Raw genomic sequence first — 20,142 nt, forward strand, 5'->3', positions numbered from 1 at the left:
TTAATAAGTGATTGCTTGATGTCAGTTAGAGTAGTATACAGATTGAGCATTCATGTAGCAAAAGACAGACTTTCAGTGACAACATGCTGAACATGTACTGAGGTACTGTCAGTGTTAGGCATGTCAATAAGGTCATACGTTCATAGGTTCATAGGTGTGTACTAGGCTAATGGCCCTGGAGCCTTTACAAGCCTAGCCCATAGGATTACCCTGGCATCGTGCCACCCAGCCTTAGTTCCTAGTGCCTCTGTCGAATAGAGCCACTGGAGTGATCCCCGGGGTGAATTTTTATTTCCCATCCACTCATCAAGATTTCTCTTTGAGGGCCAGTGAGGTGTTCTGCTTGACATGTATGGGAAGTCTATTCCATACCATGGGCAGTCTCTGGGTTATGAACCTGTCCCTGCAGCATGTTCTGTTGATTGTGGTAATGAGGTTGAGGTCTCTGGAGCGTGTGGTTAGGAGAGATTGGGATTTCTTTAGATGTAGCATTTCTAACAGAGCTGAGTCAGACATGGCTTTGAAAGTCAAGCAGAAATCGCCACTAAGTAGGTGATATGAGACAGAATAGTTGGAGTTTTTTGAGTCTGTCCATGTAGGACAAGTGTTTAAGGCCTAGGATCCTGTTTGTGAGGTAATTTTGCGGCCTCTCCAGTTGTTGCAGCATGTGTCTAGTGAGGTACATGCCAAATGGGGCATTGTACTTGATGATTGGCCTAATGAAGAAAGAGTAGAGGGAGACAATGACCTCTCTCTTCCTGGATGCAAAACCCTTAGTAATGAGATGTGCCACATAGAAGGACTTTCTTACCACAGTGGCAACGTGGTGGTCAAAAGAGAGGTTGCTGTCAACCTGTGTTCCCAGATTTCTTATAACGCCTTCTGTGTTCAGTGGACTATCATCAATGTGGTAATTCAAGGGAACCGTTTTTTTCCCAAAGGGGATGAAGACACATTTTTTGGCATTGTGCTTAAGGCCATGGTTCTGACACCAGTCGTTGATCTCATTGAAGCCTTTCTGTAGTATGTCAACATCACTTAGGGAGTTAGTAATAGCTCCCAACTTGCAATCATCTGCAAACTTTGTCAGCCAGAGTCCCTTTGTGTTGGCCTGGACTTCAGTGAAGTAGATACCAAACAGGAGAGGACCCAGGACCAAACCCTGTGGGACACCACCCATGACTGGTCGGCAGTCAGACTTGGAGTCAGCTACTTTCACAGTGTGGGTTCTATCTGTGAACCAGTTTGCAACCCACCTAACGATATAGGTCACTGATGCCTAGCTTAGTAAGTTTTTCTATGATTCCTTAGTGGGGAATGGTATCAAAGGCCTTGGCCAGATCAAGGTAGGCTGTATGAACCACCTTACCTTCACCCACAGCTTTGGTGACTGACTCGAAGTCGACCAAGTTGAGCAGGCATGATCTACCCTTCACAAAACCAAACTGTGTAGGATCCAGAGTTTGGAGATTCCCTATATCCTTGTTTATTAGGTCCATGATGATGCTTTCCATAGCTTTGCATATCAGACTTGTCAGGCTAATGGGGAAATAGTTCCCGGGGTCTGTAGTCACTCCTCCTTTGTGGAGATGGATGACTGTAGCAGTGCGCCATTCGGTAGGGGAAAAGTCTGAGGTGAGGCTGTGATTGAACAGGGCACACAGGTGAGGTGCCAGTTCACTCTGTAGTTCATGTAGAACACAGCCAGGGATACTGTCAGGTCCCATAGAAGCTGTATTAATTTGACTCCTTGCTTCTTACTGTATGATTGCTCAGTCTACCATTTTATTGGAAACAGTTTGCATGTAAGCAGTGTTTTTTTTTTTTTTTTAATCGGTCTTTTAATTTTCACATGCAGTACTTGATTTACTGTTAGAAGAGAGACTTGGTCTTTATGTGGCTAATATACAAGTATATTAAGCATCATTCTCAGCAGCTACTATTTCGTGCCAGTTAAGACATAGAGTGACAAAGCACTGACTACAGTGCAGGTGACCTGAGTTCACTTAGTGGCTTAGGCACGTGTAGGAGCTTGACAGAGAGGGTGGGAGACAGCAACCAGCTCATCCATCCTTGAGGGAGGGAAATGGCTTAGCTCCCCACTTAAGGCGATACCTAGTGGGGCACAAAAGGTTTCTTAGTGGAGATCAAGCCAGCTGATTCTGCCCAGTCATGGTGCTTAGCACCAGTAAGCTGAGGGGAATCCACCATGCAGAGGCACGCTTCCCCGCAGAGGACAGTAGTAATGGGCTCTATAGTGTCACTGTGGAGGTGCTCCCATTGGAGAGATGGACAGCTTCCCCCCTAGTACCAGCAATCTAGCCTGCTTCCCTACCATCTGACTTTCACCACAGAATCAAAAGCTAATTGAGACTCCCATGTGGGAACAAATGGGCTGTAGGGCTTTTGCCTAGCCTGGGAGTGCCCGGCTCCCATGGCCCCAAAATGAATGGACTAATTGGTTGTCAGTAGTGGAGCCATTGGGCAAGGACCTGGGGGATCAAAAAAGGAAAGAAAGGAAACTAAGTCATGTTAGTGTGGCCAGTTCTTCCTTATCCATAGAACAATTATTTGTGAGGGTGACTGTCATTGATGGGTGGGTTTGCAGGAAAAGAATGGGTCCTTCAAGTTCTAGTGTAGCCAGCTCAAAGCAGAAGGCTTCTCACAAGTAAACACAATAAGAGGCCAGCACAGAAAACCAGTTCAAAAACATAGGGTTTTTAAAGTATACATAATGGTATGTAAAGCCCAGGGTGTACACATGCAGAGAATAGATATTTGAGGTAAAACTTTGACGAGTACAGGTCAGAGACTAGGAAATTATTCTGGTTCCAGGTGCAGAAAGAGAAGAAAGTAACTGCACTGTAATGGTAAATGGCAGTGGGATGATTGGCCAAAACCCCCCTGTGGGGATTGACTCAGGCAGAACTCTGGAGGGTCACAACAGTGAGAAGTTTCCTCTTACACCGGAGTTGCAGTTCTTCAAAGCTGATTATATATTATATTTAGAGTGGGCATGCAGGGGTGTAACACCATTTGGAGCCTTTAGCTTTAACCTGTAAAAGTAATGGCTTGTAAAATTTCAATTTTTTTTTATAATTTGGCCTAAAGTCTAGAAAACTTGCAGCTTTCAGTTAAGTTGTTATAGATCCATGGTAATATTGTACTTGCAGATACCAAACGTTGACTTCCAACCTATTTAAGTAAGTAACTTCATGGGAAGTAAGAACCTTTTATGCCATTCCTTCACATTCCCTGCTTGCTAGACTCTTATAATCTCCTCACTGTGTTAGTCTGGTAGTTTCTGTATACTAAAACTGGTTTTCATTTTACAACACTTAGTTAAAAGGTATTACTTTGAAGATGTTACATAAAGTCTCCAAGTATGAAGCTGTATGGGGTTTCACTCTTAACAAACTAGTATTTTTTTTTAATTATTTTATTTTTGTTCACTGTTTTAGGTTCACTTTTGTTTAACTGCAGTTTTGTTCTTTTTGAGCTTTCTGATTCAGTTTTTTGTGTTTGCAATCTTCACTAATTATCATTTGTTAAGATACAGCAACAATAAACATTAGATTGTAGTTATGTCGGGAAGTCATCTGGCTAAGCAGAGTAAAATCCCGGCATGCAGATCTTCAAGGAGGGTCAGTATAACAGTAACTCATAATAGTAGAATTTGTCCGCCGTCTAAATTGTTCTTTTCGAGACAGCTATCCAAAACTGTTTATCTTCCCTGTAAAGACTAATGTAGTCCAAACAACTGATCACACGCATTAGACACCAGAGTGAGATGACTTGATCAGTGAAGCAGAATACCCTGATGGCTGGCCTCAGCGTGGATAACCTCCTACAATCAACTCTCTCCCAAAGGGGAATGAATGGATTAACTGATTGTGGGAGGGCTGGTAGTTGGTAGGCAACGGGAATAAAAAGAATGTGAAAACAGAGGTGGAAGGAGAGTTGCAGCCTAATGCATTTAGTTCTGGAAAGCAAAATACAGATTCTGAGATTAATCTTGATGGGGCATGATCTGAACTTGTTGACTACAGTACTATAGTGAAGTTTTAAGCGCATTAAATGAGACACAGACAGAGTGCACTGTTTCTGCTGTCAAGGGAAAATAAGTTGTTCTCTGTTATATGTAAGGCCTAGAACTGTAGCCATGGAGGTAGACGTGCATCCCTTGGAACAGGAATAGCCACACTTCCTGCACATAAGCTTCTGGGTGCTTCTTTGTGCTGAAACAGTGCATGGCCCAGTAGCATGAGATCCAAGTTAAGGAACCTAAATGGGGCAAGGCAGTGATGGGTAAGGTGTTGTCAAGCAAGATTAGTACTGCAACTGTCAGAGTTGTTGGTATCAATGATCAATGCATAAAAAGAAAGGCATTTAGAGGGGATGTTAAAGGGAATAACATTTTTCAGTTAATGAACTGTGATTAGGAAAGGAAGGGATTGCTGTGGAGGAACCAAAAGGACTAAAATGAGGACTGGAATGAGAAAATCATGAAACAAAGGGGTACAACCACCATGCATGTGAAGAAACAGTGAGTGTCAGTGCAACAAAATGTACTTAAATAAGCTAGCAATGGACAACCTAAACCTTATTGCCTTACTTGTCAACTTCCTAATACATATGTTGTTGTGGAAGGGAGAAAATAAACATAACAAAACATTAATTGCAGAGAACAGGGTAGCAGCTACAAGCTGGTTATTTTTGCATGGAACAGGGAGAAGTTGATGGAGGTCATTCTGCTTTGAGCAAGCTATCTCTACAAATGTACTATCTGTAACCAAAATAAGTATGAAGCCCTAACAGCTTTTCTTGAGTCTTCTTGGGGTGCTGTTGAAGACCGTAGTAATAGTATATACTGCCAAATAGTTTGACACTGGGTTTGCTGATGCCACCAACACGGTCACTTGAATCATGTCTAGAACATAGAATTTTTTCACCAAGGTTGCCATGATTAGAGATTTAACCTTTCTTGACACGCAGTGACCTCCAAGTTAAATATGTCCAGAAATGTAAATGACACACCCCCTACTTGCAAGGGTGTGTCTGCATTAGCGCAGGTGGGAGGAGTCCTTTTTTGGCAATTTTAATCTATATCACAGCATCACAGTCAGCAAAGCAGCCACTGCCCTTGTACTTGAAAACAAACTTTCTGAAAGACAGAAAATCAAATCCATTTTGCAAAAATCCAAAAGTTGTAAAGCCATGAAGTCAAACTGATAAAAATGCACACAAATCATGCAGATTTTCCAGTTTTTCTTGTAGAAAGCAACACCTACAAATCCACATTCTAACCTAAAGCACAGACTTCAACTACTGTACAAATCATGTTTGACCAAATGGCATTTCACACAATGTAACTTTCATGTAAATAAAACTCTCACTCTGCAATCTGTTCCACTGGGAAAAAATAACACTATTGCCACAGACTGTATAATTGCAAAATGTACTGATCTATCACAGGCCTGTTCCGGGGAAGGCATACCTACAAAATTCATCAACCTTCCCTCTCCCCATTACCAGATCTCTAGCACCTGTGCCATCTGGACTAATGTACAAATTTGGGTAGCTAGCATTGGAGAAGGACATCTTACCTCCTAGTCCAACAGGCTTCTCTACTTTTCCATTGTGAGGAAAAGTACAGCTTTGTAATGCACTTACCATACCAGTATTTCTTTGAGGAGATATTACAGTAAAGTAAGGCAAATAGGGTTTGGCCACCTTCTGGTCTGTGTTGGTCCGACTGGCTTTTCAGGATTATTTTCTTCATTCTGAGTTTAATGATGGTCTTACACCTGCAAAGATACTATTATAAATAGTGCAAGACTCTCATACAAACCAGCACTGTCGTGTACCCTCTTGAGTTCTCCAAGGCTAATATCTCAGCAATGAGAAATTTACTTGTGGTAGGTAAATATCCAGTGCCTTCATATCTGCAGTATAGGAAAACATAACCATAACACTAATGCTACTATAACAAGTGTCAAAACTAAACAACTAAGTTAAGTATCTAAAGCAGTTCCCATAAAGGGGAAAGATAAGAGGGGAAGCTTTGTTGCAGTGCTTTGTCCTCATATGGTAGGTACACAACCACACTGTTTCTTTGGGGAGGTTCAGGAGGAAGATTTATTTATCTATTTTTATTTTACATTTGTTGACCGGGATAGTCCGACTAGATCGATGTACATTTTCAGCGGAGGCCTGGGGAGATAAGCTCCAAAGCATACAAATACATTAACATAATACTTGTTTACCCTGGGGAGGAGAACACTGAACATAATTCTGTAGTGCTGCTGTGCCAAACCCTGCCTCAAGACTGACCTTCCAGCTTGTAATGTTTTGTGAAAAATGTCTAACATAGTTCATGCTGCAACTTTTAAAATGGTTTGAGCATATGAATTTTTAACATATGCCATGGAAATTAGCAAGTTGCTTTAAGGAATGTGCTTGAAAAGTGCTTTGTACAGAAATGATGTATCCATCATCACAGTAACCATTTGAAATGTCTGCACCTGAAAGATTGAGTGCAGAAATGCAGAGACCAAATGGCCAAAAATCCAAACTGTAAGGGGGGGGGGGGGGGGTTGGCATTATGGGTAAGATGTTTGCCTTGCAGACCCAAGGCACATATTTGATTCTCACGTTTGAGGGAAATTGGTTAGGCTTACAATGGCCCAAAAAGGCAGCTAGCCTAGTACCTATGAGGAATGTCACCAACTGGTATTCATATTCTGGGAAAAAGGTTTGGCCTAATGGTTAAGGTGTTTACTTCACAGACGTGTGAGGTACAAGGTTTGTTTCTCACCTTCTTTGGAAATTGGCAAGAATTAAAATGACTCACAAGGGCACCTTCTCTAGTACTTGCCTATGAACAAAATCTGAGTTTGCCATTTCTCAGAATATTCTCTTTTATCCAAGGTATGGCATTGCGGAATTTATATATGTAAGTTTGGGTGACGCTCCCTATGCAAAAAGGAAGTTTGAAGGAAAAGAGTGGTGTTTGATATTTGCTCTTAATAGTTTCACTTTTTTTCTGTTTTGGGCACTCAGTGTTTCAGCTGTTGAGATTACAATAGGGAGCTACTTATCGCACACAAAAGGCAAAAAATGGACAAGCTATTTGGATAAAGTTTGTTTGAATACACGGAGGCTTTTTCTTTTGAATGAAATAAAGTATTGATTTGTTTTATGAAATAGCAAGCTTTTCAAGGGCAGTACCTTAATTGTCTGTAGATATCCAAGGCACACAGGAGTCTTTCCCCAGCATTTTGGCAGTTTGAATTAAAGATTGGGAGCTGAATAGTCTAACTGAGGGTGGTTGTACCTCTTTCTTTTTTCATGTTTTGTCTCATTATAGTCTTCATTTTAGTCCCTCTGGTTCCTCCACAGCAATCCCTTCCTTTCCTAAACTCACTTCATTAACTGAAAAATGTTAGTCCCTTTAAGAAAATGTCTTTTTCTTTTTTAAAGTTCACTCCTTTGCTGCTTTTCATGCTTGGATCAATTAGATTCACTGTATCCTGTCCTTCTTCTGAGTTTCCTATACCCTCTTAGATTTCACTGTTTTTCTCCAACCATATCATTAAACTTCAACATGTATTTCCTTCTACGAAGGCTTATATTCTGTATTATGAAATGTCTATTTTAAGTATAACTTCCTTTTTTGCAATTTATTACTACACTTTGTTAACTTATTAGCACACTGAAACAGTTTGAAGGTAGTTTCCCATCTTTAAATGCAGTGTTCCTAAAGCTGAGTAACCATGTTTTGCAGTTTGCTGTTTTCCTGCCTTTTTTATTTTATTATCATTGATACCTACAGTTCTGACAGCTGTAGTATTACTCCTGCTTGAAACCACCTTACCCATCACTTTAACTTGGTACTTCTGGAAAAACACCATGCAGGATGACAGGAGTACCCCTGTTCATTGCTAAACTGGTACCAGAAGGCTGTATTCTATAGGTAAGACTAACATTAGCAAATGGAACCATCTCTTAATTACCAGAATGATGATGGATCCTCCGAGAGCTCTATTCATCCTACTGGGTCATTTACTGTTTCAGTACATACAGACACTCAGAAACTTGTGTGCAGGAAGTGTGGCCATTCCTGTTCCTATGGATGCACTTCTACCACCATTGACACATTTCTAGCACTTACTTTTAACAGAAAACTTATTTCCCTTTCTTTTGAGAGCAAAAATACCCCCCCTGACTGTGTCTCATCTGATATGCTTAAAACATCACTGCAGTTCTGTAGCCAACAGGCTCAGATTATGCTCTACCAAGATCTCAAAACCAGTATTTTTTCTTTCCTGAAGTAAATGCATTAGCCTACAACTCCCCATGCATCTCTTTATTCACATTCTTTTATCTCTGCTGCCTACCAACTATCAGCCATCCCAAGATTGGTCAACCCATTCTTTACCTTTAGGGAGAGAGTTGACTATGGGAGGTCATCCACACTGAGACCAGCCATTTGGGTTTTCTGCTTGATGGATCAAGGTCTCTCACTCTGGTCTCTAATGCATATGAGCAGTTGTTGGAAGGCCTGCTATACCCTTTTTTTGTACTGGGGGTACACTCACTCTTACTTGTGCTGTCTTGAAAGACTACTTTATACAGCAGCACGACAGACCTAGGTGCATACCCCCAGTCCAAGCTGCGGAGTTAAAGTTGCAATGGATTGGACCCCTTTCTTTCCCCTCAGATGGATGAGCTGGCATCAGCTGCTTACTCCCACCCTCCTTTATCAACTCACCCAGCCCCAGAGCTTATAATCAAACTCAAATCATCTGTGTCACAGTGAGGGCTTTATCTTTCTTTGCCATGTGCGCCTATTTTTTTCCACTTTTGGTCCGTTTTCCTCTGAAATGCTATTCTATCCAGCAATTTGGTGACATTGCTTAAAATGTAGATTTACACACTTGGGAGATAAAGCCATATGATGTTAAACATTTAAAGCATATAGGACATCTTTCCAGAAAATGTTTACATTGCTTAAACTGTAGATGTACACACTTGGGAAATAAAGCCATATGATGTTGAACATTTAAAGTATATGAGACATCTTTCCAGAAAATTTCGACAAACAGTGTATTTTAATTACCACATATATTGTCAATATTGAAATTATTTATTTAAAATATTTTAGAATTTTTTTGTCTTCATCCTATAGACCCATTTCTGTTTTAACCATGATTGTAGGTTGTTTGTGTGCTTTATTGCTTCCTGGTTTACTCATCTTGCATCTTGAATATTGGAGAATTATCACAGAGTTTTTGTTGTTGACTGACTTTTGATATTATCTTGAAAGCAGGACTGTTATGGTATTTTACAAGGTTGAGTGGTGTTATGTGGTTTAGATAATGTTAGCTTTTGGATTTACTCAGCACATTGTGGATTTAAGTATGGCAATCTGTGCATCTTTGACAGCCAGAGTGAAGACTCATTCTGGTGTGTCACTCCCACTTTAAATTAATTAGGAGGTGTAGACAAGAGAGTCCATTATCTCAAATTCTGTCTGCTGTTTATCCTGAACTTTTGCCAGCAAAGACAAAGCAGTCAGATTTACGTTCATGTGATCTAAAAAGGGGAAAGATGAAAATTTCATTGTTTGCTGATGATTTTTTATATACTCGACACTGCCATATGTCTTGTCTTTTGGATTTTTTAGTTTGATGTTTTTTCAGTGTATAAAATAAAAAAATACAACTTGAGCAAGGGTAATTACAGTAATCTGATCAGTCTATTAAACAGTGGTTTTCATACTTAAGTGGAGAAACATATACCCAGTACTTAATTTAGTTAGTACAGTTAATACTCTGTGACCAACACATATGATGAACTTAGAAGATTGAAAGATGATTTTTAGAAGATGGAAAATGATAGGATTAGAATTAGCTTAGAGGGTGCAAGTCTTGCATTTTTGTTATGTACTCTTTCTGTTCATGCATTTCATTTTTCCCAGCGGATATGTAAGTATTGTTTTTTAAAGGTAGTTAAGAAGGCAGTGAGGGATGCTATTTGCAGTGGTGCTGAAATCTGAGTTTCAAGAGGAAAGGTAATACTCTCAAGAAGAGTAGGAAGTCTGCGACTGGTATTACCATGGAGTTTCTTGGCAAGACAGTGGTTTGGCTGTACTGTGGAGGGAAATGGATCCCCCCATTTGATGAAGCAAGTGATGGAGACTTGGGAGAATATTTTGGCAAGAAATCACTTCCTGGTTGAATTTGTTGTCAGTTGGTTATAGTAAAATGAAACTCCAAGAAGGGACAGACTAGAAGATATGGGATGTAAGAAAAATGAATGTGAGGGCTTCCAAGATGGCTGCACATTGGGAGAGATAGAATTAAGCTGTTAGTGTGAAAACAGAAACTCGGCAGAGAAGGCCAGTAGACTTGTGTTTATGGGTAAATTTCAGTAACTGGCTAGTAAGCGTACTGCTTGGGTGCCAGGAAAAAAGAAATGCAGAGGACCTGGAAAAAAATCGGCTACAAAAAGTGAGGAAGAAACACTGACTGGGGAAAAGTTCTGCTTCCATTCAGAAAAAAGCAATGCAACCTCCAGACGTGAATTCCAGTAATCTAGAGGAAGATATGACAACTGCACACAGACCTGGTTAAAAGAAACGAAACAGTGATGGAGTATATCAACACAAACAACAAAAGGCTGGAAAAAATGGAAGATGTTTCAAATAAATATTCAGATGAGGTGATAAAGCTTCAAAAATCAGAGGTTGAAATGAAGAAAAGGCTGGCTGAATATGAGATTGCCCAGGAACAGATGTTTCAAACAATAACAGAATTAGAGGACAAAGCACACAGGGAAAACCTGATATTTTCAGCTATACCAGAGAAGCTAGAAGGGACAGATTGCATTGCTTATTTGTGCTTTCATAAAATTAACTGGACTGCCATTCCACAGCAGAGTTGTTAGTTGAAAGGGCAGATTGTGTGTATGCTCCAAAACCTGGCTATGAGAAAACAACCCAGACCTTTAATAGTAAAAGTGCAATCCTACCAGCAGAAGGAGTTAATTTTTGACAAAACTGTGGCAGAAGGACAAAGTACTAAAAGTGGGAGACTGCAGAGTGTTTGTGGAGAATGATTGATTTCTCATTGTACATCAGGCAGAAGAGAGTCAAATTTATTCCACTGTTCAGGGTATATTGAGACGCAGGTGTGAGATATAAACTACTGTACTCAGCTGTCTTCAAAGTATTCTTCCATGGAGAGACAATAATTTTTTGATGAAGTACATACTAAGGAGAAAATACAAAAATTTGTCCAACAAAAAAAAAGTGAGCTGTGAAACAGAAAGAGATTCTGCTTCTTGTTCTTCTGGTAGTAAAGACCACACAGAGAGACTGTACATGCGAAACGTTTTCCAATGTTTCAATGGAAAATGTTGGAGTGAAGGAAAGGAGCACAAGAGTTGACTAGAAGAATCGAGAGTACATTGGAAATGAGGCAGAGACAGGATGTGGGAGATGGAGATGAACAGTAATAAAACCAATAACTTAAGTGGGATTACAATGCAGTAATTATCCATGAAATATGACGGAACAAGAAAATCTGGAAATGTTGGACTTGTGGGGCACTCTTAACGCATATGCCCTATTTCATGTCATCAATGTTCAAAAAATGTTTTGGGGAGGGGAAGAGGAGGGAGAAAATTAACTGTAAGTAACAAATTGTTTTTCCTACTAGCACTATTTTTTGTGGTGTATGGTTTTCTTTGGATGCTATAAAGTGAGGTTTCCTCAGTTATTTTTAAGTGTAATGGGGATTGTAAATGGGTGCTGCTGTTTTTCCTTTTCTTTCTCCCTTCTATCCCTTCCTGTTCAGTTTTAAGAAATGTAGGTAATACAGTGAAGAAAAAGCCTGGTTAAAAGAGCATGACAAAAGAAAAAATAATGTGCTCCTTTCTCATTCTTGCATGGAGAAATGATTGGATTAAGGACCTTAGACTGATTTAGTAACTAGTTGTAAGAATAAGCAAGTAAATGAAAAAGAAAATTGAATATTATGAGGCTTTTTTTCTAGCAAATGCATGTATGGACAATAGCAATTTTGCATCTGGTCTTCATGTTTCCATGGAAGCAATCTGATAAAGAAAAAGGTTCTTGTGTCTCCATAGAGACAATATGATAAAGAGAAACTGGCTACAATCTGGTGGAGAGTAATTAGCTGAAGGAAAAAAAACTGAGAAGAGAAATTGGCTAGGAGATAATGTTCTTTGAAAGCATTCAGGGGTTTTCCCAGCTGGGAGAGCTATAAAGAAAAGACAAAACCAGTTAGCACTTGATAGAAGCACAGGCTGTATCATGTGTCTTAACATATTTAACCTTTCTATTAGTCTCTGAGTGTGGCTGCCAGTTTCAGACTTTTGCTACTATTAGAGAGGGTAAAACTTCAGGGTTTGAAGATGTACATAGTTTTGTACATTAGTATTAAGTTAAGCGGTATTGGGGAATGTTTGTTTTTATTTTTTTGTTTGAGGGCTTTCAATAAATCAAAAAAATTTGTGAGATGTGACATAGGCTCAAATGGATATGACGAGAAACAACTGTATAAAAGTTCAATCTGTCAAACAGTGTGTGCATGTAACACAAGCTGGAACTAGACATTTAACAAAAAAGGAGTACATAAAAGGTGGTAATAACTTTTTAATGCAACAATGCTTTCTGTAATGTCTTTAAATGTCAACAGTCTTGCAGATAAATACAAAAAAGAAAGAGTAGTGAACTATATTAAAAATGTAGAGTGCAAATAGCCGTGTTACAGGAGACCCACTTAGGACTGAACATGTGAATTTGATAAAGAAAGGTTTTCAAGATGGTTATTCAGGAGAATACATGGGACAAAGGAAAAGAGAAGAGTACTTGTATTAGTTGCAAGAAGAACTCCAATAGTGATAGAAGAGGATAAAAAGACAATGGCAAATTTGTAGTGCTAAGGGGCTACTGGCAAGGGAGGAGGATTACACTGGTATGTATTTATATTCCATCTAAAACTGCTATAATGGAGCTAAAAAAATGCTGGCAGAAATAATCGGTTCTTAGCAAGGAATGTTACTGATAGGTGGGGGACTGTAATGTGATTTACAATAGTGAAGATGTGTCTGGGGAGGCCCAGAAGGGAAAGTATAACAAAGGAGGGAAGATTTTTGGAGAAATTTATGACAATATTTGGCATGGAAGATGTGAATTCAGTAATAGAAGTTCAGAATGAATTTGTATATTATTTCCTAAAATATAAAAACTGGGCTAGACTAGACAGATATTACATTTCACAGGAAGGTGTGCATTTAATTGAAGGACTTGATACGCACCCAATAACTATTTCAGATCATGAGCAGTAATTAAAATAAAAACACAGGTAATTAAATGAAAATGAGACACTGGAGCTCTCCCATTTATGTTTTGAAAAGAGGAATTTAAGGAATGGGTAGTGGAGATTATTCAGGAGCTATTGGAGAGAATAGAAATTTGTTCTGAAAATATAGCTAGGGAGTGGGATAAAATTAAGACAGAGTTTAAAAATACGGTGGAAATAAAAGATAGGGAGCTATGGTTAGGAAGTGACAAGAATAATTTAGAGGGACTAACAAATATTAATGTATTGCAGATTAGGGATAATCTCACAGAACAAGAAGAGGACAACCCCAGGAATTGTGCAATCTCGCACACCTGTCAACCATCTACTTAGTCAACCAAATTGGGTCTGCTAAACAGATGTCAACTATAAGTCATTTTTTAATTAAAATTGTAAGTAAATTTGACAGTAGAACATGGTATAACAATATAATATTGCCAGTATTTCTAGTTAATACTAGTGTATGTGTGTGTGTCTGTGTGTAAAACATGTATGTATATTTTGCCATATAGTTTTACACATGCACGCATGCATTACATGAATAGTTTAGTATAGCATTCAACCAGTATGTTTTTGTGAGGTGAGAGGAAACTGGGCTACCCACAGAAAAACAACAGAGATTTAGGGGAGCATGCTAACTCCATTCAGACAGTGAGCAGAAATCAGGAATAAACCTTGGACCAGCATCCTTTAACCAGAAAATCCGTTATCATTAGACATTCTCAACTCTCCTCAACTTTTAACCAGTTTTATTAATTTCTTAACAACTACTAACCAATTTCTCATCTCTCTGGGGCATATTTGCCACCAAACCTCAGCTCACAACTTTATTGTTAGAACTAGTAAAACTTGTCTGTCCTAAACACACACACTTGTGAACTGCCATATACCCCATGAGACATTCTTCCATTCACGCAGACTCAGAATTCAACAGACCTCTATTGTAAGTGCAATCAATGCATTCTTACTTTTCACAGAAGCAGAACATGTCAGAGTTGTATCATCCATATAGCCTGTCCTAAGTATATGCTAATGCCTACGAAACCATAGGGTTACAGCAAACTTGTAAGCCAACTCTACTTCAGGCTGTTTTGAATTCACACAGCAGATGACAGCCTCCATTGGTGATGTTTTTATTTGAAAAATACATTGTGTGCCTAGAAATCCTTGACACTACCTGATTGTTCATGTATGTCTGAATGGACCATATCATACTCATTTCTGAGTCCTAAAGATGTTATTTCAATACTACCATTGTCCCTGCAGTCAAGCAGATACTGCTTCAAACTCGGCAGAAATGCACGGTCTCCTAGCTACATTTCCAAACTGGTGTGGGCACAAAATGGAAGCCTGTGCCTTTTGACACTTGTCTGCTGTTGCCTTTACCCACAATGTGCAATCCAGTTTAACACTGCACAGTTATGCTATTGCAGACTAGTATTTTGCCATTGTTTCAATTAATGATTTGCATGCAAATTACCATAAGTATGGACTGTCTTTTCCCTGCTTGAGCTCCACATTGCTATATCTAACAGAAGCATAGTGCCTTATTTTGAATCTATTTAAGTCAGTTTTAATCTCTCTCTCTCCTCCCTAACTCGGATAAACCATCCGTTTTGTTTAACTTTTGTGAACTTCCTGAATTTAATATGGTATCAGTAAGACTAGTTACAAGTCCCCATCTTTTCTAACAGTAGAAAACTAATCAGACCCTATCATTAAAATTCACCCATCACTCTGCAGTATTATCAAACAACCCTAATGCATGTAACCAACTCCTTGTACAAAGCATCTACAGCATTTATCCCAAACACTCTCCCTTATGCATTTTTAATGATTTGGCCCTCAAAGCTGGCTATAAAGAGTGACTTGCACACAACAGTAGTCAAAAAGTGAACTGCAGCTACTGATGCTATTGAAACAAATACTTCAGCTGATCTAAAAATGTTTATCGTTACAAGATGTTCATCGTGCATACAGCTGCAGTCATAACAGATGGGTTCTCCTGCCGTCAGGCAGGTCCTCGGTCGGCCGAATTCCAAAGTCTAGGTCCGGCGTCGGTTGTCGTCGCTTCTTCCCTGATGTCAGTGCGACAGGGATATAAAAGAACCAGCCAACGCCATTTTCTTCAGTCTTTCTTGCCGCGCGGTGCCCGAAGCAGAAGCAGTTCGCAAGTGCCGGTCGGCCAGCTCCTGAAATTACGAAAATTTTGCAACCGAAGTCTTCTTGAAAGCTGAGTACCCCGTTGGGGAAACTTTTCTTGCCTCAGACCGATGTCAGACAAAGTTAATAATTGTATTTCATGTGGGAAGCAAATACCGCATAAGGATTTCCATTCCCTCTGCATTCCTTGTTTAGGCCCAGACCACGACGTCTCGGTCTGTCGCTTTTGTGCTACATTCAACAAACGCACCATTAAGCGTCGGGTGGAGTTCGCCCAGCATTATTTTGGAAAAACATTTAACTATATTATGTCGTTTGATACTCCGACTCCAGTTTTGTCTAAAAAGCGCAAAGATAAGGACCGACACACGAGGTCCACGGCCTCTACCGACACCACGCCAAAGCCGACTACACGTGGTCCGGTTCTCAGCGAGGCGCCAATGCAGCCCCTGACTACCGACGACACTTCATTGGCGGTGTCTCCTGTGCCCGAGGTCGCAGGCTCCTCGGCCCACACCCCGACTGCAGATACCGAAGCCACTCTTGGCGGTGAATCTCAAAATGTGGACAGGTCCACCTCCTCTCAAGGTGTCTTCAGACGTTCCTCTTCTTTTTCCATCAAGGCTTTCACTAAGTCTAAAGCAGCCATGCATTCTAAGAGACAAGCTACACAGGGCCCATCTCCAGGCCCCATGCCTAAAAAACAGATGCTTAAAATGGCTGAGGATTTAATTACTCTTATCAGGGGTTCTCAAACCCCGGACAAAAGGCCCAGAGTGGAGGAAGAATCCCCCTCCTCTGATCAGGGCTCCATTATTTCAGAGCACTCTGATGATCAGGAACATTCTTACTCCCCTTTTGAAGACTCTGATGCAGAGGAGTCCATTCCCTCTGTTTCCCCCCCAGAGGATTACTCATTTGGGGAAACTTTGCATACCTTAAGAGAACACTTCCACTGGGAAGGCCAAGATTATTAAGATTCCAAGCAAAGGCTTAGGGAATTTGTCTTGCTACCTCAGCACAGGCCTCTGGCTATACCTCCTGTCCTGGACATACTAGATGATGTGTACTCAGAGGCCTGCCTTAACCCGAATTCTCTACCTCCAGCCCCAGTCAAGCCTGACAGGTACTACAGGGTTCCTGACTCACACCAATTTCTATACAAAAGCCATGCTGCTGACCCAGAAACCATCTCACAGGGCCCCAAGGGAATTAAGGCCTCCACTGCTAAAAATCCATTACCTTCCGAGAGAGATTCCAGATCCTTAGAGAGGTGGGGAAAAAAGGTATATACCTCGGCTACCTTAACCATGAGGGCATTAAACTGTCAGTTCCATATGCTAAAGTACCAACAGTTTTTGTGATCACAATTGAAAAGTAAAATGTCACAACCTGAACAACCAGACTTGAAGGAGTTGCAGGATTTGATGCATAGTGCAGAACAAGTGAGTAAACATACCTTGCAATGTGGTTTTGATGCTCTAGAGGCCTCATGTAGAGCTGCTGTTACAGGATCAGTCATACGTAGACAAGCCTGGCTCAAGGAACAAACCTTACCAGATCATGTCAAAGCTAAATTACTAGATGCCCCTCTACAAAAGGATGTATTATTTGGTGCTAATGCTGAGGAGGTATTAAGGAAAATGGAGGAAAAGGCTAAATCAATGCAAACTGTGAAAGATTTTCTACAGGTACAACCCCCACGTTTCAGTAGAAATTGGCCTTTCAAAAATTGGTCCTTTCCAGCCATGGACAGACCCCAAAGAGGTAGATACAGGCGCCCGAGGGGCAGAGGGCAATCCCAAGGATCGTTTAGAGGCAGACAATGGCAAGTTCCTACACAAAGAGGTGCTGAGGATAACTCGCAACCATTCAGAAAGCAAGCCCAATGACTTTCCCCTTTGCATGCCAAGCAAGACTCAAATGGCAGCACCCTTAGGTGGAAAACTGGCATTATTTTCAAAAAATTGGCATATTGTCACAAAAGACAAATGGATCCTGGACATTATAAACAGAGGCTACAGATTCCATTTTCACACCCTTCCAAAAATGAGAGGCATGCCAAACCTGCCACACAATCAAAGGGCAGAAGCACAAAGACAAATTACAGATCTCATAGACATGAAAGCTATTCAAGAGGTACCTCCGCACGAACAAGGTCAAGGTTTTTATTCCAGACTATTCTTGGTACCAAGGAAGAGAAAAGATTAGAGACCTATTTTGGGCCTATCCATCCTAAACACATTTCTACTCGTACCAAAATTCAAGATGCTCACTCTACAGCAGTTTCTTCCCATGCTGGGCAAGGAGTCTTGGCTGGTAACATTGGACCTCAAAGAGGCATACCTGCATGTCCCAATCAGACAAACTTGCAGAAGATACCTCAGATTTCTTGCAGGTTCAACCCATTATCAATTCTTTGCATTTCCCTTTGGCTTATCTACTGCGCCCGGAGTGTTCCCGAAATGCCTGGCATCAGTAATTGCCTACTGCAGACTTCAAGGGATACAAATATACCCCTATTTGGATGACTGCCTGATCCAAGCGGACAGCAAGCACATTCTTCTGAAACATCTGGCTTATGTAATAATGTTGTTGAATTCTCTGGGATACACAGTCAACGAAAAGAAATCAAGGCTAATACCCTCTCGGAAAATAATTTTCCTGGGTGCCAACTTGGACACAAACACCCAGATGGCCTACCTCACACCAGAGAAGCAGGGGCAACTAACTCAATACTTCAGAGCACTAGCAAATTTCACCAGGCTGACTGCAAGGAAAATCCTGCAGTCTCTGGGATTCATGGCATCTTGCATCTTACTAATCCCATGTGCAAAGCTGCATATGAGGAAACTTCAATGGTACCTGAAAAACCTATGGTCTCAACACAGCCACAGTTTGGAAACAATAATACCACTAATTCCATGTCTTCAAAAGGAATTTTTGTGGTGGGCTCAAGCATGCCAAACACAGGTCTCCCATTCAGCAAGCCTCAAGCAAATCAAGTCATCACAAAAGACGCCTCGGACTACGCCTGGGGGGCGCACATGTCAGATCGGTGCATTCAGGGCAAATGGTCCCAAAAAGAAAAGCACCTTCACATCAATCAAAAGGAAATGCTAGCAGTAATAAATGCTATTATAGCTTTCAAAGACCTTCTGCAACCAGGTCAACTATTGATAAGAACAGACAACACCACAGTAATGTGGTACATAAACAAACAGGGAGGAACACATTCATACCCCCTATGCAGACTGGCCATGTCACTTTGGAACATGGCCATGGACTTGCAAATCGAGCTACAAGCACAGTACCTGCCAGGCAAGGAAAACATGCTGGCAGACAACCTAAGCAGAAATATGACAGATCCACACGAATGGAAGTTGCATCTTCAAGTTTTTACAGAGATAATCCAAGCATGGGGAAGGCCAGACATAGATCTCTTTGCCTCCCACAAAAATCACCAATTGACAAAATTCTGCTCAAGGATTTTTCATCCAAAGGCCTGGAGAGTGGACGCTCTCTCTTTCAGTTGGACATCAATGACAGTTTATGCCTTCCCACCTCTTCCTCTGCTGCCCAAAGTTCTATTGAAAACCAGAGCAGACAGACCAAAGATGATTCTCATTGCTCCAGACTGTCCAAGACAACACTGGTACCCACTCCTGAGGAGCCTGACACATTCCCCACCATGGACCCTGCCTCTAATGCCTCTTCTCCTGACTCAGCACAGCTTCAAAACTCTTCACAGTCAGCTAAAAACACTCAATCTAGCCACATGGAAGATTCCTTAGCATCACAACAGACCCTACTCTCCAAGGAGGTGCAGGATGTCATTTTGGAGGCCAGAATGCCGTCTACTAGAAAAGCTTACTCCGCAAAATGGAAACGGTTTTGTGTCTGGAATGAGAAAAAGGGCCAGGATCCTGGAAAACTGAATTTACCTCAAATACTACAGTATCTAGCTGAGCTGCTAAGCAGTGGACTTTCATTCTCCTCCATCAAAATCCATGCCTCAGCCATTTCTGCAGAATACAACACTGATCCTCCCTTATTCTCTCACCCCCTCTTAAGACAGTTCCTCAGAGGGGCTAAGAATCTAAAACCCCCAAGGAAACAACCATTACCTGCTTGGGATCTCAATTTCATTCTGGAAAAACTGACCTTGCCTCCCTTTGAGCCAGCTGCCTCATCAGATTTGCACTATTTGTCCTGGAAAACAGCTTTCCTTCTGGCTATTACCTCAGCTCGTAGAGTTTCAGAACTACAAGCTCTCATGGCTGTGCAGCCTTTTATCATCTTCCATCAGGACAGAGTTTCATTACGAACCAACCCGTCCTTTATGCCAAAAGTGGTATCCAGGGTAGCTTTGAATCAGGCCATACACTTACCTACCTTTTATCCTAATCCTCAAAACAAAGGGGAGAGTCCTTGGACATCCACAGACAACTGCGTTATTATTTGGACAGAACAAAGCCTTTCAGAAAATCAGAACAGCTCTTTGTGTCCTATGCTATAGGAGCTCAAGGAAAGCCAATTTCCAAACAGACGATCTCAAAATGGATAGCCCACTGCATACGCTTTTGCT

At 40.8% G+C, this 20,142-nt stretch overlaps 1 protein-coding gene across 3 annotated transcripts in view; it reads left to right on the plus strand.

The window, feature by feature from the left end:
- Positions 1–20,142, plus strand: part of GALM (galactose mutarotase) — a 528,762-nt gene that overhangs the window by 297,493 nt on the left and 211,127 nt on the right. The window lies entirely within an intron of this gene.

The sequence above is a fragment of the Protopterus annectens genome, chromosome 1.part2 (genome assembly GCF_019279795.1).
Source record: "Protopterus annectens isolate FY-2018-M chromosome 1.part2, PAN1.0, whole genome shotgun sequence".
In the NCBI taxonomy this organism is placed as follows: Eukaryota; Metazoa; Chordata; order Ceratodontiformes; family Protopteridae; genus Protopterus; species Protopterus annectens.